The sequence below is a fragment of the Lagopus muta genome, chromosome 6 (genome assembly GCF_023343835.1).
Source record: "Lagopus muta isolate bLagMut1 chromosome 6, bLagMut1 primary, whole genome shotgun sequence".
Lineage (NCBI taxonomy): Eukaryota > Metazoa > Chordata > Aves > Galliformes > Phasianidae > Lagopus > Lagopus muta.
The window spans coordinates 6,667,883-6,692,076 of NC_064438.1; the positions used below are offsets into that span (position 1 = coordinate 6,667,883).

The 24,194-nt window shown below is 47.9% G+C and overlaps 1 protein-coding gene across 12 annotated transcripts in view; it reads right to left on the bottom strand.

Annotated features, from left to right (window-relative positions):
• Window positions 1–24,194, bottom strand: part of DAGLA (diacylglycerol lipase alpha) — a 64,070-nt gene that overhangs the window by 37,690 nt on the left and 2,186 nt on the right. For 4 of the 12 annotated variants that reach the window (XM_048949565.1, XM_048949564.1, XM_048949568.1 and 1 more), the window contains one exon: window positions 13,273–13,501. The exons of 2 other annotated variants lie outside the window; for them this stretch is intronic. The gene's annotated coding sequence lies outside the window, so the exon portion shown is untranslated. Of the gene's footprint in view, window positions 1–495; window positions 593–2,478; window positions 5,144–6,220; window positions 6,383–13,272; window positions 22,367–24,194 lie in introns of those variants that run through there. 6 more of the 12 variants (XR_007377916.1, XM_048949559.1, XM_048949563.1 and 3 more) reach the window with 5 other exon arrangements.

Below are 24,194 nucleotides of genomic sequence, written 5' to 3' on the forward strand. Positions count from 1 at the left end.
CAAAGACACTGTTGACCTTCCTCACCCCTGCGACAGAGCCCCACAGCCACAGGTCAGCAGAAGGCCTACATCTGAGCTAACCTACTTGACACCCAAGATGGCAGAGCTTCCTCCTCCCAGCACTGGGAGGCATGGCACGCTCGAAAAGGAGAGTGCAGGAGAGGAAGGTGCTGTCTGAAGAGTGACAAGTGTTGGGTGAAGCAGGTATGTAACTCGCCGCACACAACTGCCACTCACTCAGCTCCACTTCTCGAGATTAACAGGAATCCTGTTAGGACCACGTGTCAGAAACAGGTCAGCTGCTTTGGACAAGTTACAGCGGTCTCAGTCCCCAAAAAAGTCCCGTTACCACGTCCTTCCAAAGGCATGCCTGCTGCCATCCCCTTCTCGTGTCCAGCACTGACAGTCCTCACGAGGCTCAGCAAGCCAAATCCCCATTAGCAGTTAGCAGCATCTGGGGAAGCTATTGACTGGCTCCCAGCAGAAAGCACTTACAGCTGAGGGAGCAAACTCCCAGGTGATCTCTCACTTAGCCACAAGTTGCGCAGAAGAATCCTGCCAGCTCCACATCTCCTTTGTGCTCACACTGGCCCTGACAATTAAAAAAGGTTGAAGATTGAGGGGCTGGCTGTTCTTCCCCACGTTTTGTTTGTGCTCCTGTTTCTAAAGCTACACAAATCCTTTTTAAAAAAAGAAACAGCAGTGGTAGAAGTCACAAGACTGCAGGGCTACCCAGCTACCTCCTCCAGCACAGCTTTCCCACACTGTTTCAGAGCTGCTGTGCGTGCTCCAATCTGCTCCAGCCCGAGTTTCTGGGGTTAGACCAGCTCTGTGCATCCCTGCAGTGCACCTTATCTCCCTTCTGCATTTCTGGCACAACACACTTCAACCCTCATCTGCAGAGGTTTTGTCAACTTCTGATTTCCTTTATCTTATCTACGGCCTGTTTGCCCACAGCCACCACACACCTCACAAACCACACCAAAAACTCAACTTGCACACGTCTGTAAGTGTAAAAACCAGGACGAATCACAAGATCACACTTAGGTCATTCGAACCCTCAAAGTAACACAGGTGCTGGGTTTGTGACGGAGCCCAGTCTGTCACAGCACCAAGTGCTGCAGTTATGGAAGCATCCTCATCCTACCAAATCATTCACCAGTCACATGTAGTAACCCTCCCCTTACCTGCTGTGCTGACCACCCTAAAACCTGCTGTGCTACCTATCTGTTCCCATACCAAGCACTGAAAACCTGCCTGAGTCCTGCAAACGGCAGTCCTTTACACAGCAAACAGGCTGACACTTCAGCACGTACTTCACTTGGGTGAAGGAAACGCTCCATTCCACACACACGGCACATGTGAAATTACAACATTATTTGGATTAGCATTTCCTTAGCACAAAATAATCAGAGCACTCGGTATGCTGCAGCTCTGCTTTCAAACTCCTCGCTCCTCTGGCCATCTGGAAATTCCCAGTCTCACCACCAACAACCCTGCAACACCAAGAAATGGGCACAGGGCTGCCACTCATCACTGTGTGCTAACTGAGCAACCCGTGCACTGCAAAAAGAGTCATGATTCACTTCCTAAGACTGCCTATGCAAAAACTAAACATTGAGGTCTGAAGCCTTGCCACCCATTTGAACAGAAAGGAGATGACAGAAGGCCTCAGACTGTAAAGCCTACAAAATTAAACAACAAAAAAACTACAGTGGTGTCACTATAAGAATTCTGGCTTCATTCCAGGGCAACAGATCACAAGACCACAGAACCATATAATAGTTGGGTTGGAAAGGACCTTAAAGATCAAAGAACATATAATGGGTTGGGCTGGAAGGGACCTTAAAGATCATAGAACCACAGAATGATAGGGCTGGAAGAGATCTCAAAGTCCACCCATCCCCAACCCCTGCTGAGGGCTGGTTGCCCCCACACCAGATCAGGCTGCACAGGGTACCATTCAGCCTGGCCTTGAGTACCTCCAGAAATAGGACACACACAGCTTCTTTGGGCATCCTGTGTTAGAGCCTCAACACTGTCTGGGTAAAGAATTTACTCCTCAAACCCAACCTGAATCTCCCTTCTTTTAACTAAAAAACATTTATCCTTGTTCCATCACTACATGCCCACGTAAAAAGTCACCCTCCCTCCTGCGAATAAACTCATGAGTTACATTTCCAGAAGATGAAGATCAGACTCTAGCAGGGAGAGGGGAAGAAAAGTGCAAGGATAGAGTGCAGCCAACTCTGAGAACAATGACCCTACTTCTGTAATACCAAGAATCCCTTGTGGTGCTCCCAAAATTGCCCCAAAGAGTGAAAAATTCCCCAGACCCTGAAATCTACACCCTGCTGCGAGGAGACCCAGTGCTGAAATGAGGGGGGGAAAACACATGCAGGCACAAGCCCTGCATGCAAGGAGCCCAGAGCCTCTGCTCTCAGCTCAGAGTGAGACGGATGGAAGCAGAAATCTTACATGGCCTGCGGTCTAGCCGTTTGGTATTCTTCTCTCCCGTAAGGATGTCGCAGGAAAAGTGCAGATCCACAGAGGCGGGCATCATGAGTGAGGGAGGGAGCAGCAAATTCTTCTTGCAGTCACTGAAAATCCCAGCCAGCAAAGGGGAGCACAGCACAGCGCCTGCCTGCACACAGTGCTGGGCATCGTTCTCACAGCAACTCCTCCCTCCCTCCTGGGCAGCCACCTCATTTATCCTGCCAGAGCCACCAAGCCCAGGGGGGTCGTGACTCCCCATTCCACACCCCGGCACCCTCTAGAAGGAAGTGACATCATCTCTATTCTAAGGAGATTGTATGTGAATTGTGGGAAGGAGCTGGAGTGAAAGCGGGCGACGCTGCCAGCGGCACGGAGACGGGAAGGAAGGTTCATCTCCTCCTGTGGCACATCTCTGGCTCTGCGGGAAGCCCCTGGGCCCCGAAAGATGGCACAGGGCAGCAGCGCTGGGAAGGTGCCGGGGCTCAGCCTCAGCTCTGGCATGCATTGAATAGCCAGGGGGGAGGGGAGCTGGCCGGGACACAAAGCGGGCACACAGAGGGGCCGGCCTGGGCTCAGAAAGGAGAGCCTGTTCCAGAGGAGCAGCCTCCGCTGGCCTTTTCAGCCGCTAATTCCTTGTGACATGCTCTGGGGTCCGACAGGATGTGGGGGAAGGGGAGAATTAGCTGTCTGTAGGGGAAGCCTTAGAGAAAAGAGCAAGGGAGAAAAACGCTACAGCGAGACAACATTCCAGCTAAATCTCAGAGATTTAGCCTAATCCAACATCCCATCACATCTGACATTCGCCTCAGACGAAGGTACACAAGAACAAGCTGAACGCAGCCAAAGGAAAAGGGCTGTGTGCAGGTCCTGTACCACAGCAGCCCACCCGCACTGACCCCAGCAGCAGGGCCGGCTCCAGGCTCGCACAGCCACCCAGGGCACAGCCCAACACCGGCTTCCTGTGAGCCCTCTGGATGCACAGTGCTGCATCCCCACCTCCACCACCCGTCCTGGTGCTGCTCAGCCTCCCCTGGGTCACTTGCCAGTCCTGCAAAGCACAGGATGTGATGCCACTGGGCACATGACCTGGAATGCCACCGCTCAGGATTGCAGTTGTGAGCGCTTCCCACATTGCCATACAACTTTCCCTGTCTCCTCACATCAGCAGAACCACGTTCTGTCCCTTGTAAGCATGCCAGCGCTTCTTCACCTTCTCCTGCTTATTGGAGCTCTTGAAGCTCTCTGTATTTCTTGCAGGTGCCAAAACATATTTTTTATTGTACAATAACAATTTCTGTCAACTTCAGGTGACCAAAAGTGACACTCAGCACGATGAACCACACAGCTCCTGATCCTTCAGTGAGTGCTGCTTCATAAAATGCAAACCCTTCCCCTGGAAAAGCAGCACCTCCAGCCCCAGCAGCTCTCCCCAACCTGAAGCTCAAACAAGCACACCCCATAAGCAACACAGGCTTGTGTCATCACCCCTGCAGCTTGCAGAAACCTCTTGTTCCCATTGAGCACGCCTTTCCATAAGCACTTACTGTACTTGATGGAAATCATCAATCAGAACTTGGAACAAATTTTACTGGTCCTTGGCCAGCCCTTTTCAAAGGCCTCAAGGGAGCTCTTCCAGTTCCTGAGCTTGGATTCTCACAATCTGGGAATTGTTCCTTGCTTGCTGATTGAAGTGGACAATGTGGTTTCATCCTTGCAAAGTGTTTCAAAATTGGCCAGGTGTTGGCTGTCTGCACACACGGGAGCACATCTCTTCTCCAGCACCTCCTGAAGGACCCAGCATACAGCATGAACAAGATCTGTTGCCATACAACTCCCCTGTGCAACTTACCCCTAACAACCATTAGCAAAGAACAGCAGGAATAAGCTGTGGACAGCTGAAAGAAAAACATCTGCACCTTTGACAAGTGCCTTCCCTGGATGGGAAGATCTCAGAGCATCTTACAACAAGGCACACAAGAGGTAGAAGAAGTTGGAACAGGAAGACAAACTACACGGTACACCAGAAGAGGATGAGCGCTATCAAGCAGCAGCAGATTTCGATTCTCCTTTGTGCTCTATTTTCCAAGGAGAAGGAAATAAAGTGAGAAGCAATGCTAGAGCCAGGAGACAAAGCCACAAGGTCTGAGAAAGGAAAGGTTCGGAGATCCTCCTGGGGCTTGGCACACTTCAGACACAGCTCCCTCACCAGAGGGCCACCACACTACAGTGACAATGACACGGGTACAGAACTAACGTGATTAGGTTAGACCAGGACACAAACACTCAAAATATATAAGATGGTCTCTCAGATCCATCCACAGGACAAGCACTTACCTGCACAGCCCACCAGTTTACATCATAAATGCTGCCATGACTGCATCCTTGGAAATGCAGCGGTGTTGGTCACAGCATTTTGAGAACAAGAGCAGAGCAGCTATCTGGCCCAACGCAGGTGCTTTTTCCTCCCCAATGTTTCTTCAGAGCTCCCTTCCTCGGGCAGCAGAAGCATCAAGATGCTTCCCAGCTGCACATGTTCCTTGCTCACATCATTCCTTTTAGGCTCTCACTCCAGACACATCTCGCTCAGGTAGAAATTGCTCTCAGCAGTCCTGCACCATCTTCAACCTCACAGCCTGGCAATTTACACCTTGGAATTTATAAAGCTTCGTATCAGACAGTTGCTCCGTTTCATTTAAGAAACAGTCCCTCTTTTCCCATGAGGAGACCAATCTGCCCATGAGAGCAGAGGATTTGTTATCACATTCCTGGTTTGCTCCAGAACGGTCATTTTCCTGTAGGGTGATTTCACACACAGCACACCACAAAGGGTGTATGGTCCACAGTACTGAAATACCACCACTGATAATCCAAGGCACTAAGAGCCATTGACTGAGATCTAAAAACACACGTATACATTTTCAAAAGGGATGCTACTTTTAACATATCTTGGTTATATTTTAGGGCTCAGCACACAAAGGGTTCAAGTTTTCAAGCATGTGGACAGGATGTAATGGCCTCAAACTGGGCCACGGAGATTCAGGTTGGGTATGAGGAAGACCAGTACTGCATTGGCACAGGCTGCCCAGGCGGGCGGTGGAATCGCCATCCCTGGAGGTGTCCAAGGAGTGTGGAGATGTGGCACTTAGGAACACGGTCGGTGGCACAGTGGGGATGAGTTGGACTTGATGATCTTACAGATCTTTTCCAACCTTCATGATTCTGTGATCCTATGAACTACAAGACTTTTTTTTTTCCCCCCAACACAAGAGAGAAACATTTAAGAAAAACGACAACTACTGAAACATGGCAGCATCCATCCATCTCCTTTCCATGGAGCCACACACAGCCATGGAGTAATGCAAGGGTAAAACCAGGTAGAACTCTCCCCATTAGCCTGTGGCAGTGCCCCACCAGCCTGCCTTGAGGAACAAAGCTACTCTTGGCCAACCTGAACACATATTCTTAATGATTTTTTTAGTGAGAAATAGATACAGAGACAGTGGAACAATTAGCACAAGTACTTGGTGTTTTCGTGCCCACTGTGTGGATGCTTTTCCGTAGAAACAAAGAATTTTCTCAACTCTTACTGTTTTCAGTTTAAATGCCAACAAAGCACTATTTTTCACAGTAGTGTTCACAGCTTTACAACCAGCAGTTAAAAGCAGGATGAGGGATCCTCAAACTCAAGATATAGCAAAGAAATCCTCTATTTGGGAAGACATACCCTCCAGTTCTGGTGCTGGTTCAGAGCCGTTCCTGTGACCACAGCCCCCAGGCTCCCCTGAGGGAGAACGAGGCGAGAACAACCTCACCCTACGGCCCCAGTATCACCAAGGTTCTTCCTCATCACGTCAGTAGCAACACAGTTAATCTCCAAACTTCAGACCTGTCAGAAAATTAAGTCTTCATAAGGGGTCAAGAAATGGCAGAAGTCAACAGACAGCCTTACCTAAAAATGAGCCACTCTACTGAAAGCCTAGGAGTGGAGAAAGAGCACGATCCGAGGCTGCTGACATTAATTGAGTTAAAAACAACACCCAATTGGTGCATCAATGGCGACATATCTGCAACCACCTACATCTGTGCTAGCAAAGCCCACAATCTGAGCTTTCTGCGATTCCAAGCTTGAGCAAAAATAATGACCAAGTTGCTAGGGGAAAAAAAAAAAGTATTGAAAAGTGAAACTAATTTTGTATTTCAAATAGAACTCACTGTTCTACAGAGTAATAAAGCCTACTAATGTTTAATAGCAAGCAACCAGTGACAAGAAAAGCTTGGCTTCAATGGGGAAGAAAAGAATGCTGGAAGTTATTACTAGGAAGAGCCAACACAGGTCTGCTGAAAGGCCAGGCACCCCAAATCTGGCATCTGCAGGCAAAGCAAGCACAACCATGGCCAAACCATGCCAGCATATAAATTACAATAGTTAATTTTTCCTGGAGCCAACCAACATTGGGGACTGAAGTTCTTTGGGTTCTGTTGCCATGGCTGTATTCAGAATTCATTAATTCATGGCTGCAAAGGACACACCTATTAATTTACACATTGGAAAAACAACCAGAGCTGGGTTAATGCAGCCACGGTGAGGTGAAGTGGTGAATGGCAAAGGAATATATCAGGTGCAATTGAGTGATGTCTATCTGCCAGCCTTGTTTCTTTAACCAAGCTATTTTTCACTAAAATCCTGACAAATTCATATCTTCCATTCATCTAGAACATTTATCAGACCAGCCACCTTCTAAAATAGGAGGAAAAATCAGGAGCAGCATGTTTCAAGGTGAAAATAAATAAATTCAGTGATGTTTCCCTGCTGCAGCTCATCTTGAAGTGACTGCCTTTGGGAAGGAAGGACAACTCCAGCCACACTGAAAAGGACTGCCTTTCTACGATACCACAGGCACTCTAGCTTCCTATTTCACGCTAGTGGGCAAAGTTTTCCCAATAACCTGACTCACTGCTTCAGGAATTCCCTAGAGGATGACTCACATTCCAGGGAAAGCCACCAGTCATTCTACAGGAGCTGAAGGGACCACCACTGCCAAAATGAGAGAAAAGTGAAACAAGTGGGAGAAAGGAAGATCAGTGCCAAACTCAAAAACAGCGCGGTCAGCACCGCGTCCTGCTGCCCTCCCCAAAAGCAGCAGGGCAGCACCAGGCCCCTGAGCAAGGCTGCTGAGCATCTGAAGGTGTGAGTGTTCTATCCACGCCTTAAGCCACGCAGGGTGAGATCTGAACTTTGGAGTCCTCCTCTGGTTGTTGGAAGTGACTCAAACAATTGAGCTCTCACTGCTCCTCCCTGTCATTCATCACTAAGGTTTGCTTCTTACAACTCTCAGCACACTGCCCTTCCGCAGGCTTTTTCCTCTACTCTCATTAACGGTCCCAGGAAAGCTGTTAGCCTACCTCACTGTGCTTTCACGAGTGACTCCAAAACCATGATATCCTACAAGTCCTTCCCTTCTACCAGTCTCTCAAGCTGCCCAATCCTTTTTATCCCAGAGCTCGGATGAAATTCCCAAGAAATAGACCCCAACACGCTATTCAAGGGAGCCATTATTCTGCAGTAGTGCTTTAAAAAGGGAGAAATCTCATGTGCTATGACAAGTTCCTTGAAAAATACCCTCTGTGTCTCATTGCAAATGGAGGTCTGACCGCTCCCGTTCTGCCCCAAACCGTCCCAGGATTCATCCTTCCCAGGTTCTCACCTTCCAATAGCTTCTTCCTACACAGAGCATGTCTTGTACTCTTATCAATTTGATCTCTTCTCTTTCTTGCCCAATTCTGGGTTTCTCAGAGCCTTCACTGAGCATTAATCTACACTTGGCATACATTGTGAGCAGAAACATCACTTATTCTTGCAAACACATTCAATAAAAGTCTTGCATAGAAAGCTAGCTCTCTATTGAGCTAGCTCAATCATTCCCCACCTCCATATAACTCTGGCTTCACACAAATAATATCAACAGCTACCAAAGCCATGAGTCCATTTTTTCCAACAGGATCCCATGAAATGTAATCCATCCCTAGCACCCAGAGGACCAGGGGCAGGCTCCCCTTGGTGCCAAGCCAGGCCACGTGCTCATATCACAAACAGATTCAGTTTCCTTTGAATGTTCACCCTGAAACATTAACAGACTAATGATCCAGCTCTCTCTGGCAAGACGTCACCTGTGCTGCTGAGCATTGTTATGCTGAGCATAAGGGTCAGCACAGCACCTTTAACATACATTCTGCAAGCACAAATGCATTGTATTTCCTAAAATCCCATACCAGAATTGTGAATTTCAGCTTGTAAATCTCCTTCCCTTGAATAATAGCAGCTATATCACATCACAGATATAGATAACACAGCTACTGACTGTCCATGTCCAAATACTGACCCTCTGCTCTTCTCAGTCCATTGCTGGGCGTGCTCAAAAGGAAGCTTTTCGGATGCTAAAGGAAACAGGCTTTTGAGGTAAGTGACAGCAGAACAGCTTTACACTGACTAACAGGCTGTTCTCATCCCCAGCCAGCCCCTATCAGCATGGATGAGAATCCCTAGAAGATTTTTCTATTGCATCAAAGCTCAAAGGGAACCTTGAAAGCCTGACTGCATTTTCAGACACAGGCTTCTGTCACTGCAACTTCAGAGAGGATCTGTGCTTCTGCTCCTCCCTCCGCATGGCCACCATCTCAGCGCATGAGAATAATCCTTGAAATAAAACAAAGGATCAGGTTCAGTATTCCCAGAAGAAAAAAACATTTCCTTATTCCTGCTTGGAGAACACAGACTTCTAAAGAAAGCTGCCAGCCCTGACCTGGCTCATGTAAAGCGTGCTAATTACAGTGAAAATCTGAAGAAAGCAAGAGCGGGAGGGAGAGAGAGAGCTAGACTGCAGCTCACACAAATGACAGCTTGAGCAAACTTTTCCTGCTGCTATAAATAACGGCCTGCAGGGCACAGCGTGCAGGATCCCAGCTCCCAGCACCTCGCAGACCCCACAGCTTGGCCCCCAGCCCCAGAGGCAGCAGCAGCCCTGTTCACATACATAACCACACCGCCTGCTGAAAGCCTCTCTTGTCTGCAGATTTTATGCATTTCTCTCTTCTGGCAACCCACTCCCCCATTATGCTGTCATTCTCTTACTCCTTTTCCTTTTTCAGTCTGCACATTTACTGTGGTTTCCCTTAATTGCACTGCTTTGCAGCTCTCCATCTCTTTCTCCACGTTTTTGTTGCTAAGATGCCCTGGAGTACCCCAACAGGGCTCCTCCTTACAGCTGCTTACAGCTGCTCTCTAGCCCCAAAGGCTTTGTCCATCAGGAACCTGAAGGAAATCACTGTGGAGTGCTGCGCCGCTCACAGCACACAGCTCCAGCTCCCTCCTGGTTTAGGAAATGAAGCCCCACTTTCAGGCTCAGGGGAAATGAAAGCAATGCAGTTTCCCTGCAGCCACTTCCTCCAGCTGGTAATGCAGATAAAGATGTCAAAGCCACATGCAAGAGGCAGGAGAAAGCAACGACAGTGTGGGTCCCACAGTTCTGTGCCCAACCAGACCAACAGCTTCCTCTCTGTCCTAAAAACTTGGCTTCCCAGTGTTTCCCCAGTGACACAGGATGACACAACAAAGCTGGCACTGAATTCTGCCATGCTCAAGCAGCTGAACTCCTCTTGAATCTCAGCTTTGGATGTGTGTCTGAGAAGGCAGTAAGTCTATTTCCATTTTGCTTATGTAAGCAAGAGTGAATCAAGCCCAGGTTTCTCTGATCTTGTGTTACTTTTAAGTCATAACCAAGTCATATTTAACAGATGCATGCACATATCTTTATACGTACTTTCCAGAACCCAGAGCTAAAAGGCCTTTTCAGATAGAGCCTCCAACAGATCTGCTGCTAAAGCCCAGCCCCAATGACTGGGCCCTTCTGGCAGCCCACAGTGCTGACACCCTGGTCTCACGAGTGTCCCCTTCCCAGTGACAGTCAGAGGAGAAGCAGAGAAATCACGCCTGCTATTCAATGAGACAACTCAGTTCCATGTGGGCCCATGGGAACTTAACTAGGTTCAACAAGGCCAGGTGTGAAATGCTGCATTTGGGTTGGGGCAGTGCCAGATGTGTGTGCAGACTGGAAGAAGAAGAAGGTGAGAGCAGCTCTGCGGAGAAGGACATGGGGGTCCTGGTGGACAGAGCAGTGGATGTGAGCCAGCAGTGCCCACGTACAGCCCAGAAGACCAACTGTAGAAGCTGTTGGTGCTCCATTCCCAGAGATGCCCAAGGCCACCGCTGGATGGGGCCCTGGGCAGCATGGGGACAACTAGCCCACAGCAGGGGCTGTGCCAGGATGGCTTTTAAGGCCCCTTCCAACCCAACCATTCTGTGATTCTATGGTTCCCGTTGCCACAGAGCTTACGTAGACTTCTTCTGTCTCTTTTTATCTGCAGGTTACAAACAAAACAAAAAAAAAAGTGGTGAAGTCACACTAGCTTCTATATACTGATATTTCTATTCCACAGGAAAGAGCCAAACAATTTGGGAATAGCAGAACATTCCTGGTTCATTTGACAATTAATCCATCACTACGGACCCTGGATTTGGAACAGCTCACTACCATCTCCTCCTCTGCTCCCCAAAACTGACAGCTCAGTGCTGCAGGCAGCACAGCCACCTAGTCCTGCCTTCAGGGAGGGGATCTCATATTTGCTCAGGATGTGCCAAATTAGTGCTCCAATGTTTTTCAGATGTCTGTCTTCTTCACATATCATCCATCTGCACCTCTCTGCTCTACTTCATGCAGCTCTTGCATAAATCCACTGCCAGAGCACTTCCCAATTGACTCTCCTTGCACCCGGAAGAACATCACGCCGTGAGCTATTTCATTCGAGGGGAGCTGCAGCAAGAACACTCTGACAGAACATTCTTTGGCTTCAAGCAGTTGTACAGACATGAACTGCTCAACAAGGACTACAATTGTGGCTAATAACAAAAGGAAATCAGAAATAATTCTTCCCCATGCTAATATAGCACAGGAAGCACGGGCCAGCCACGCATAGGAGTGCACCAACCCTGGTGCTGCAGACTTAGGACTACTGTAGGAGGTACATAAAAGCAGCAGGACACTCGTCAGAACATAAATCAAAAGCAAGGTTACTAAAATATAGAGAAGCATGGAAATAAGATGAAAGGGATCAGAGATCACAAAAGAGGGACCGGGGAGGAAGCTAGGTTATCTTCTCCCTGCCAGAGAGAAGCAGATAGAATTTAGTTACATGCTTCATCTAAATGTCATCAGTCTGGGGCCAGTGAACTGCAAAAGAGAAAGGAACGAGATTGGCCACCTTATCTGTGAGCAAACAACACGAAGAGATGTCAGACTGCACAGCTGGCCTGGCACGCAGCTACACAGCCTACTGAAAAAACACATCCCAAGGCCACAGTTGGCTCCGCTGTGTTGCTCTTTTTCAATAACGTGCTCATCCTAAAGCTGTCACTGGGGTGCAGGTCACAATTCAACAAGGAAAATGTCATCTTCCCTGAAGAAAATCAGCAAGGTCATCCTCAAAACATCAGTAAATCAGCTGTTTTAGCAAAACAAAGGGAAGCAGCAACTTCACTTCTGTATCAGTGATAAAGGACAGAAATTGATCCCCAATCTTCCTGCAGAACTTGCAGAAGAGAGGGGTTCATCCCCACAGAATGGGCAGGGCCATGACTTTAGCAGCTCTCTGAAAAAGGACGCATTCTCAGATGGATTTCTGCAAGAAGACCCTTTCTTGTAGTCTGGCAGATGATAATTCCAAATGCTAAATGAGTCTTCACACTCCAATTTGTAACCCAAACAGGATTATAAGGGGGGGGAAAAAAAAGCTGTTTATTCAGATATATTCCAGGACAAGTGATCGGCTCTGAGCCAAGACAGAAAAAGACAGATTTAGACCATTAGACAAGAAAACACTTTTTCCTCTCCTGCTGTAGGCAATGTATCATTATCCCTGTAATTAAATTTAGTGCCTTTGTGGCAATGTCTTCTGCAGAATTTATTTAAGTGTGGACCTTCTTTCCCTCTCCTTTAACTACAGTACAATTAACTGTGAAGTGTTCACCCATTTCAAGCTTTTCAGCTGGGCATCAGAATTTAGTGCCTTGGTGGGTATGCAATCATCTTGGAATAGAATGTGAACACAAGACCTGTGGTTTGGCAACTTTCACCTTTGTTGAAACTGAGTTTTCGAAGCTTGGAAGAAAAAAAAAAAAAAAGCTTTTAATTCACCTTTTCCAGTTACAGCACATGATTCAGATCCTCATCCTTGATGACAGCTCGAAGGCCTCAAAACAGGATCATATGGCAGTTAACACAAGTGATTAATACATAATGAAGCACCTAAGTATCAGGCAAAAGCCTAGCTCAGGTCTGAAATCTCCTGCATCACATAATCCTGTGTTACTTCGTTCTTCAATTTCTGCACTTAAATTCTGAATGCAGGCAAACAATCAGGCCAAGTTCTTTTCTGGGCAACGTGGGAAAGCATTTCCAGACTTTCTGCACAGTAATTACAGGAGTTACGCCTGCATTCTTGCAGAAACATTTTGCTCAACTTAAACTCTGCACAGACCTCAGAGACCACCAAGCCTAGCCCACAGCACTGGCAAACCATGGCAGCTTTGTCTCAATCTGAGATGTGTGTGTATGACAGCACAACAACTGCAGAAGATCATCATCTTGTCAGATGGCTCCAATTCTTTTCCCAAAATAGGACTGTAATCACAAACTCTGAACGAGGGATCTCCTCAGCACTCACCAACAGATCACAGGACAACTGCAGCTGGACGCCGGGTATCTTCTCACAGCTCTTCATGTTCCTTCCTCCAGTCCAATACCCGGGCTTCTGGCATCGGGCTGCCAAGCTGTGGTGACCTCAGGAGAACATGCTTGCTTCTCTTCGGTCTCTTCCCTCTGTTTAGCTGCAGGGAGCTATCAGGCAGCTCAGTTTTCCACACTCCTTTCCTTCTTTGACAATTGTAGTAACACTGCAAAATATTGTAGTAACTTCACTGCATGGGGAAATCATCATCAGAACCAGTTAGTGATCAGTTTATGGTTGGAAGCAAGAGAATCAACAACTCATTTGTACATGTTAGCATCACTATTCATACGAACACCCAGTTATTTTGTACATCTCAGGATGCACAACATTCAAAACAGTCAGTTGAAAGAGTCACACCAGTAGGCCAGAATGATCGCTCTGGAACAAAACTACTGGTAGAATGATCATAGAATCACTAAGGTTGGAAAAGACCTAAAAGATCATCCAGTCCAACCGTTCACCTATTCCCAATAGCTCCCACTAAACCATGTCCCTCAGCACAACATCCAGTCTTTCCTTGAACACCCCCAGGCTCGGTGACTCCACCACCTCCCTGGGCAGTCCATTCCAGTGCCTGACCACCCTTTCTGAAGGGTGGTCTATATGATGGCTTTACGATGCCATAAGTGGTGGCTTTATGATACCATAAATAATTCACTGACAGCTCAGTGATCTCTCCCGGCACCACTGAAACTGTAAGGATGTTCCAGCCACCAAAGTGAAGTTGATCTGGAGAAGGAAAGAAGTACATAAAGGGCACCAGAATGACCCCAGCACCTTCGCACACCCGCACATCCGTTTGCAACACGGGCAGCTGCACATGTCTTCTCCCCTCTCCTTCCTCACCCCTAATACTCCCATTCTTTCCCCTAATTACCCAGGGAGAGAACCAACAGAAGAAAATAGGAAGTGTATGCATTTCCATGTAGGAAAGAAGCAGGAGATTTGGTTTCTAAGGCATGTTAGGTTATAGGATAAACCTTCCAATACCGTTGGTTGGATAGAGTTAGAAAACAGTAATGTTCTCAGGGCAGAAGTCAAAGAATCCAGAAATAAAACGTCAGACAGGAGGAGAGAAGGAAAGAAGTCAATGACTGAGTCAGCACAGCCAGCCACCTTAACACAGCACCCAGGCATCAAGTTCTGCTCACACTGCCAGCAGGGCTGCGGTGACCCCTGTGCCATCCATCCCTGCCAGACACCAGAGCAGGTGCCACAAGCACACAGCCACCTCCAGTTTTCCTTCAAGTGCCTACAGCTTCAGGACATGCCAGCTTCAGGGTAATCTGACGAGATTTGCTGCTGATTGTTGCAAAGTTAAGAACAGTATTTTTAGGGTGAGTTTTTCCTCCCTCCACCCAGAAGCTGAAGTCACATTCTTTAAATTGCTCCAAGTCTTCAGTAGGTGCCCTTAGCATAAGGCTGCAGAGAAGGCAGAGCTATCCTTTAAACAAACCACTCAAAAGCTTTTCTGTACACATAACTCAAATTGCATTTTATGGTGCGGGTAAAACATAAAGCATAAGGACTACAAGGAAATGACAGCGTTCCCACTGAGCACAGAGGAGCGAACACCCCTGCACTCCCCTGCAGCTCAGAGTCAGGTGTGAGCCACGCCACTGCCTTTGCTCATGGGCCAAATCGTGTTGACTTTGCTACAGGTCAAAGAAACAGGATGTGCAGCTCAAAAATTATGCATGTGTGAAAGCAACATCAAAGTGGACTTTATAAGTGCAAAATGATGGGTTTTACTCACATGAAAGGATCCATTTTAATATCCAAACACCTTCTTTCCCTGAGCCTTGACAAACTGCAAAAGCCACCAAATTCTCTCTCTAAAAGAGCCACTGGTGCTGAGCAGGAGCCAGGAAGGCACTATCCCTAGGCAGGTGCACGTCTTGCACTGAACTGAGCTGAAAAATAGCATGAGCAGGGACAGGAGCATGGCAAAGTCCTGCATTTTGAACAGTAGGCAGCAGCTCAGTACAGTGGACACCAAACAGCCATCTCTGCCCTGAACGTGAGCTCTGCTTTAAGTGGGAGGTAGAAATTGAATCAGAAGTATTTCATCTGGAACATTCGTTCAGATCAGGTTGCTAACCTTGCTTCCCAAGCACCACTCCTACGTGGGGTGCCTGAGCTCTCACCCAGCAGAAACGCGCAGCCTTCCTGCTGCCCCCCACTTGCTAAGGGCACTGAGCTGCTGACCTAGGACAGCAGGCTCGTGCATCTCGTTGTCCACCTTGTCATCAACTCTGCGGCCACGAGCAGCGAGGCAGCCTGGGGGACACTGCACGAAATCCTATCTGTTCAGCTGAGAAATACTACGGTTAGGGCGAGGAGGATGCATTATACTTGTTTCCCATTCCAATCAAAGATGCAATCTTTTCCCCACCTTTCTTGACAAATCCCCTTAGATTTGAGAACTCAAGCCCTTGCATATCCTATCTGTTCCCATAGGAACCTAACAGCCACAACTGCTTCCAACCTCATCTCTTCTCCCAGTAGCAGAAATATCAGATGAAGTGTTAGTAGCCTTGCTTCTCTGCAGCAGGAACATCATGCATATTTGAAGAAGAGCTAAAGATAACACTTTTCTTCCACTCCTGCTCCCTCCAGAAAGGGAGGGTCACTGAGTCAAAGACCTTCCTCTTATCCTCCTCGATTATTTGGCACCTGCCATTTTTACCTTCTCCAAAAGCCTAAGAATTTAAACAAAAACTTCATTACCAAGCAGCCACTTCAGGGAAACTCCTGTAGAGAGGTAATTGGGTGGGCACAAGGCAGCTAAGCAACCATCACGACCTTCACCTAAAGCACAAGGAAGCCAGCAGGCACGCTGTTGGAACGCAGGATCTCCTGGTTCTCTGGGCTGTGATGAGCAAGAGTTCCAGCATGCTGCCCTCCGGCACTGCCCAGTTTGGGGTCTGGCACTTCCAGCAGCAGGAGACCAATCTGCAGCTCCTCCTGTCAAAGCAAAAGCTGCGAGCATGAGCACACAGGCACGACCAAGCAGTCCACACCAGGAAAAGGATCAGGGGGTTCACTCACACGCCCCACCCAAAAGGTTTAATATTTGAGGAAGGAAATCAAGCATGTTAGCCAAACGAAGCCTGTTGAAAGTTCAACTCGCTCTTTCCTCAGGAGTGTTTAGCCCTCGTGGTTCAGAGCAGAGGCTGAAGAGCTGTATTTTCTCATGCTTGCCAAAGGGAGTGTTCTGGCATCACACCAGGTAGCTTCCAGTCGGACGGTTTGCAAAGCAAATCCATGTGAACATGGCAGTTTTCATGTCATAAATCAAGTAATTTGAAGTGAAAAGGTTCCTGATTCCTTTAGCCATACCCTTTTCTGCATTTGCACTCAAAGAAATTCGTTTCACGACCGCGACATACAGAACAGCGACATGAAATGCAATCAATCTGTGTGCAAAAGCAACAAGTACCATTTCTCCCCGTTCTGCTTAACTCTGTTAAGTTCCAACAAGCATGCCTTCCCACCTACTGCTGAGGTCACACAGGTGAGGTCTCATTTCCTGCACACACAGGTGGGAAGCAAGACAAGAGCCTTCTGTATTTTGCCATCTTCTGTTCAATTAAAATCCCATCCATTACACTGATGTCAAGTCATCTTCTGTCTATAACAAATTAAGAGTTAACTAGAGAAGCAACTGGAAAAGCAAAAGTTTCCAGTGGATAAATATTATGGCATCTTGGGACATACAGGCCATTAGCTTGTCCACTGCACATCATTAGTGTCTTAGAGGATAATGAGCTCAGAGAACAAGACATGCAGTGCTGCAAACTTCCACATTCCCTTAAGCAACTCCGTCTTCTCCCTGCTCACCCAGGCAACCTGCCTCAGTCTGGGCAGCTAACAGAAGCATCCACGCACCCAGGAGATGTCATACAACTTACTCTACATGAACGCGCACGCTCTCATTTCAGAGGATATAGTGAATTTCCTTCTACCCTCTTGACACAAGAAATATTTCTGAGAGACCGGTCATTAATAGCAGCCTCAGAACAGATCTGTTATTTCACCTCCGTGGTTCTGCAGCACAGCCTCAAAATACAGAACAACTTCTTATCCGGCTTTCATTAAGCGTCATGCCAGAAGTTCGAGTCCCACAAAGCCTCATTTCCTCTTCTTGCCCTCCATGCTGAACACTTTGTTCATTAATCTCCGTCTCCACAAATGTCTGCTGTCTGAGACTTGCATTTAATGTCACCCAACCACCCCAAGCTCCTCCATTTGCAAACCCACAGGCCCACAAGGGTACAGGAGAATAAAGAGCCAGACAAGCTCTGGTTCAGATGTATGGCATACAGCAGCACGCTCAATTTGCTGCTCTTTACTGCTTCCACTAGAAGGAAAAACTCTAATGCTGAAGGTAATACCACCTTCGTGGGTCCCGGTCAGAGCAGTCCACCACAAAACACACACGGTGTGTCCCAAAGAATAAAGATATCACCAACCTCAGAGCTCCTAACAGGGGGCTTTCACGACATTCCAAGCAGCAAAGAGATGAGGAATCAGGATAGCAGGGACACGAATGTTTCTCACACTGTGAGGAGCAGGGTTTGTGTTGTTGTTTCCTTCAGCGCAAGTCCAGCCACTCAGGGCCGGCACAAATGCACGTCCAGCAAACCTGCAACTTGGTTACAGAACTGCAGGAGTGTGCCCACACATCTCTCCTTTCTCCAAATACCTGCTGCCCACCTCGCAGAGGATCTTCAGGCTTCCCACCCACCTTTCCCTCAACCAGCTCACACACCTCCTTCACTGCCACTAATTAAACATAGCTGGCACTTCCTGCGCTTGCGCAGAGCTCACATGCCACACACTCCCAATTCACTGTAAATAGGAGCAGCAGGTTTCTGTGAGGCACTCAAAACACACTCTCAACACCTTCTCAGCCTTGACAGGAGAATGAGCCCTTTCTGCAGCACCCTGTATGGTTCCCACCCCAAAAACGGCCTGCGTTAATTCCTCCACCTTCATCCAAAGTGAGAGCAAGGCCTCAAAGAATTGATAAATCCCCTTCTCTACCAGCAGAGAGCTGGAGTCCTATAAAAAAGAAGGTTAAACAACTGATCAACTACATGCATCCAGCTAAGAGCTTTCTCTCAGCCTCCTCTAAGCTAGAGACAATCTGGAAGCATCCAGGGCAGCTCTGCATTTGTGGATGTCCCACTTTCCTACTGAGTTAAAGCTGACGGTGGCCCCTGAGGTATTCTGAAAGGTTTGCTCTTAGAGAGCTGGAAAGAACACATCTTCCTTTTTCTTCTGTCCCCAGAAACCAACAGGGAAATAGACTTGTTTCCAAAAGCACAGTACTGAACCAGGGAAATTCAGAGGGGAAAGGGATTCTGGTGTAAGAATAACAGGGCTTCCTGCAGGGTGGAGTTCTACCGGCACAGTTCTGTGAGGGCATCCTGCCCTGCACTCCTCTCATGTCACTGAGGTTCGAGGAAAGCTGGACTCCTTCCCATTTTAGAACACACACATCTCAGGGAAGGCAGCTCTCTCTCCCTATGCTCTTCATTGTTCGTCTGCCAAGTGGTTTTTGCCTCATATTAACCTCAGATGGAAGACTTGAAAGAGCAAGCAGCCTCTTTCTACTGGAAAATAAGTGAAAATGGCAAAGGTGAGTGGAAGAGCAATCCCGTAGCGTTCATATAGAGAATCTCTCATCAAAGACATCTGTCGCTACTTTCCATACGTTCTGCTCAGGGAAGAGCATCCACCACAGCGTAACAGAAGTCACAAACTGCTGCTTCTTTGCTTTCTTTTGAAGAATAAGCCAACCCACCATTCAGCAGAGCAGATTGGAACTTTCATTTCCGCTGACCAGGGACCACAGGCCGCCATCCCTCTAAGTGCAGAGGCTGAGGTTCAGAGTTGAATGCTCTCATTCAGTAAGCGGTTGTCACTAGCAGACGCTTGAATGCCATGGAGATGGTGACAAACAACTGAATCAGACAGCACAGGAACAAGAGGAGCACTGTAGTGTAAAAGGCTGGGTCAGGCAGAGAGGTGATGCACTTGCACCTTCTAAAAGACCAGACCATCTCAGCAGGGAAGAGCCTGGAACACAGCATACAGACTGCTGGGCTAGAAAAACTTCTCCACTTCACAGAATCATGGAATGGCTGAGGTTGGAAGGGACCTTAAAAGCTCCCCCAGCCCCAATGCCCGCCCATGGGCTGGCTGCCTCCCATCACCTCAGGCTGCGTAGGGCATCATTCAGCATGGCTTTGGGCACCTCCAGGGATGGGCAGCAAAGCAAGCAAGCAGCAAAGCTGTCCACTTCCTGCTCCTGAGTCGGTTAGCAATGGGGAGCTGCACTGAGTTCACTGACTGCTCCAAATTTCAGAGTGACACCTGAGCTGAATTTCAGCAAGGAAAGAATATCCATCTTGGGTATTATCAAAGACATGCCAAGCATAAAGGCAAGTTACAAGATAGAACCATAGAATGGCCTGGGTTGCAAAGGACCACAAAGATCACGTAGTTTCAACCCCCCTGCTATGTGCAGGGTCACCAAGCACCACACCAGGCTGCCCAGAGCCACATCCAGCCTGGGTTGAATTTGGATGAAAAGCACTTCTGATACAATCCAGTAATACAGTATGCGAGGTAACAGAAGATAGGAATTGCTTTATTTAGGACAGTCGTAGGCTGACTGAGATACTGCAAACTCACAAAAAAAAGCATGTGACTTGCTCTTGTGTTAAAGGAAGCGAAATAGTTAATTTCCCACGAGAGAAAATAGCAGAGCTTTGCAAGATCACTTAGCAGCTCACATGGGGAAAAAGCAAGCCTCCAGAGGCTCAGACTTCTGAACTGGCATCTATATTCTAAAACCACATCAAGGCTTTATCTACAGCTGTAAACACCAGCAAGCATGTTACACAAACCATTTTTATTTTTCTTTGTGAAAGATGCAGAGTTGTGTGAATTCCAAGGTTATACATAAGAAATCCAAGAGAAAACCTTCTGGGGAGAAATGCACTTCAAGTTTTTACCCATAGCAACCTGCCCCTTTTTATGGTACTTACTGCAAGAACACCATACAAGATACTGAATTTTGCCACTTCTTCCTATTATCCAATACAGGATTCAGTCTGCCTGCATCTGAGCTCAGGATACCCCAGGTCTGTGCTATGCAGAATCCCTCTACGCCAATAAACTAAACAGAAGGTACAAAAGAAAGACACAGCAAAGGCTTGGAGCACCTCACAGAATCACAGAATGGCCAGGGTTGGAAGGGACCTCAAGGATCATGAATCTCCAACCCCCTGCCATACGCAGGGACACCAACCTCCACATTTAATACCAGACCAGGCTGCCCACGGCCTCATCCAATCTGGCCTTGAACACCTCCAGGGATGGGGCATCCACAGCCTCTCTGGGCAGCTGTTCCAGCACCTCACCACTCTCATAGGAATGAACTTCCCCCTGCCATCCAACCCAAATCTCCCCTCCCTCAACTTAAAACCATTTCCCCTTGTCCTGCAGTTATCAACCCTTTGATTCCCCTTTAGGTACTGAAAGGCTGCAATGAGGTCACCCCGCAGCCTTCTTTTCTCCAGGCTGAACAAACCCAGCTCCCTCAGCCTGTCCTCATAGGGGAGGTGCTCCAGTCCCCTCATCATCTTTGTGGCTCTCCTCTGGACCCTCTCCAACAGCTCCCTGTCTTTCCTGCACTGGGGGCTCCACACCTGGACGCAGTACTGCAGATGGGGCCTCACAAGAGCAGAGTAGAGGGGGACAATCACCTCCCTGTCCCTGCTGGCCACCCCTCTTCTGATGGAGCCCAGGATACCATTTGCCTTCCAAGCCCCAAGAGCACACTGCTGGCTCATGTTAAGTCTTTCATCCATCAGGACCCCCAGGTCCTTCTCCGCAGGGCTGCTCTCAAGCACCGCTCCTTCCAGTCTGTATGGATGCCTGGGATTCCTCCGGCCCAAGTGCAAAACTCTGCACTTTGCCGTGTTGAACCTCATCAGGTTCCCCCAGGCCCACCTTTCCAGCCTCTTGAGGTCCCTCTGAATGGCATCCCTTCCTTCCACCGTGCCAACCGCACCACTCAGCTTGGTGTCATCAGCAAATTGCTGAGGGTGCACTCGATTCCATCGATGCCACTGATAAAGTTGTTAAGAGCACCGGTCCCAAGACAGACCCCTGGAGACACCACTCGTTACCAGCCTCCACCTGGACACAGAGCCATTGATGACCACCCTCTGTCTGCAGCCTTTCAACCAATTTCTTATCCATCGAGTGGTCCACCCATCAAATCCACATCCCTCCAATTTGGAGATGTGGTGGGAACCATGTCAAAGGCCTTGCTCAAGTCCAGGTACATGACATCGGTCACCTTTCCCTCATCCACCAGTGCCATCACTCCATTACAGAAGGCCACCAGATTTGCCAAGCATAACCTTCCCCTGGTGAAGCCGTGCTGGCTGTCACGGATCACACGTCCATCCCTTATCCAGGAGGATCTGTTCCATGATCTTCCCAGGCACAGAGGTGAGACTCACTGGCCTGTAGTTCCCAGGTCCTCCTTGCTCCCTTTCTTGTCAATGGCAGTGACGTGACCCTTCCTCCAGTCATCTGGGACCTCACCTGACAGCCACGACTTTTCAAATATGATGGAGAGCAGCTCGGCAACCACCTCAGCCAACTCCTTCAGAGCCCTGCGATGCAGCCATCCGGCCCCATAGACTTGTACACCTACACATTTATGGTACTGTTGACTAGCTAATTACTCCTATACCTACTTCCTGCATCTATAATCACTGAATAAAATCATCTCACCACATCTCTACAGGAGGAAGAAAAACAGCAACAAACTCAGTATCAGCAAGTCTCTCGCTCTGCAAGTGTAGCTCTAAGCTCTTCAGTAACACAGCAGCCTCACTGTTTAGGTGCTTCAAGCAAACCTTCCCATCTCACATGTCAGCAAACTGCACCAAGCCAGGCATCCCAGCCGTAAAGGCAGCAAACAGAGTCGTGCAGGGGGCCATCAGCGCCCTCCCACCCACCCCTACAGGTGAACTGGAAGCTCGGGGGTTAAAAGCACACAGCAAAACTCCCTACACTCTGCTTGCAATGTAGATTTTTCTACTCTTGCTGCAAAGAAGGTGAAAATAATTCATTTTCTTTTTTTTTTTTTTCTTTTTTTTTTATTTAATCTTTTAGTTTGTCATCAGGTGTAAGAGGTAAGGGACCTGCACTCCTCTCACTGGATGGGGCAGAAGAAAAGATAACAAGGAGGAAGGAAAAGAGTGGAAATGAAGAAATAAATGGTCGAAAATAGGGGGCACATTTTTTCCTCCCCAATACTCAGTAGGAATTTCATTCAAAATCATCAACAAGGTACAGCAGTATTCTGTTCTGCATTTAAACCCAAATTTTGTGTGTGTTGTATGCTAGGACATTCTACTTCTCTGTATGTTGCTCCTTCAAAGCCTGCAGCAGCGCTGCAAACAGTTAATTGCCTTCTCCAGCAGACCAGCTAAGGGTACATTAGTTTCATAATGCTTTTGGATCCATATGCACCATATGACAAACTCAGGCACTCAAACAAGCCAGCAGGATGAGGAGACTGCTCAGTATCTTGTACTACAGAACCATACATACAGCAATTGCACTCAGAGGAGACAGGATGCATGCTGTACTGTCAGGGAGCAGAGTGAGATGTAGGTGTTCGTTTCCATTGGACAAACTTTTCCCATTTTTTCTTTAACTCCCATTCCTTCACATTTCAAAGCTCACACCTAGATAGATTCTGCTGCAGGCAAGTTTTAAGGTTTTTCCCTCAGGTTTCTCTTCAGAAAAAGTAAAGCCACCAAGTGTCAGCTTGAAGCTGAAGGAATGCAGGTCTAACCAGAAGTATCACAGCCATTCCCACCACCATGACAAACATGTCCTGCATGTTTGTTTTGGCAGACATGGAATGCCATTATCATGTATGTACAGTGCAGAATAAAGAAGACACCTGCACAAAGCTTCAAGTTAAAAGCTTGATTTACTCAAGAGGAATCTGTTCCTGCATGAATAAACATCCCAACGCTATCCACATACCTCACAAGTCCCGTTGTCAGAGCACAGATAACACAAAAAGGGTGGTGAGGCACTGGAACAGGTTGCCCAAGGAGGCTGTGGATGCCCCATCCCTGCAGGCATTCAAGGCCAGGCTGGATGTGGCTCTGGGCAGCCTGGGCTGCTGGTTGGTGACCTGCACATAGCAAGGGGTTGGAACTGGATGAGCATTGTGGTCCTTTTCAACCCAGGCCATTCTGTGATAAAGGGCATTTTCATAAACCCCAAAGTCTTCCTTCTAAGAATCAACCAGCCCCAAAACTCTCTAAAAGCAGATGAAAATAATGTCACTGCTCCAAGCATCTCAATGGCTGCCTTACTGAATATAACTCCCTCAAAAACTGCTGCTGAACCCAGCTCAGGAGGTTCTTATCCACCTGCTGCATCCTTCTTAGAATCTGATCATCAGCTGTAAGCAAGGGCTGCTAATTGCCACCGGGGTGGCAAGTTGAAAAGTGAAGGTTTCTCAGACAACAAGCAGGGCACAGGCAGATTCCCCATCACACAAACTACCAGAGCCGTTTCTATGAGTTTCTAGAATAGCTGTAAAAACTTTTGCTGTGCAAGGAAAAAGTCCCAAGCATCCTTCCCCCAGCAGCAGGGAGCACAGAATCCCCTCTGAACTAATGTAAGAAAGATCACGACACTGCAGGCAAGGCCTTTAGTGATTCAAAATCCCCCCTCACCTCCCAAAGTCAAGCAGCCTACCAAGCATATTGGGGTTTATGCTCTCGAATGTTAGCAGT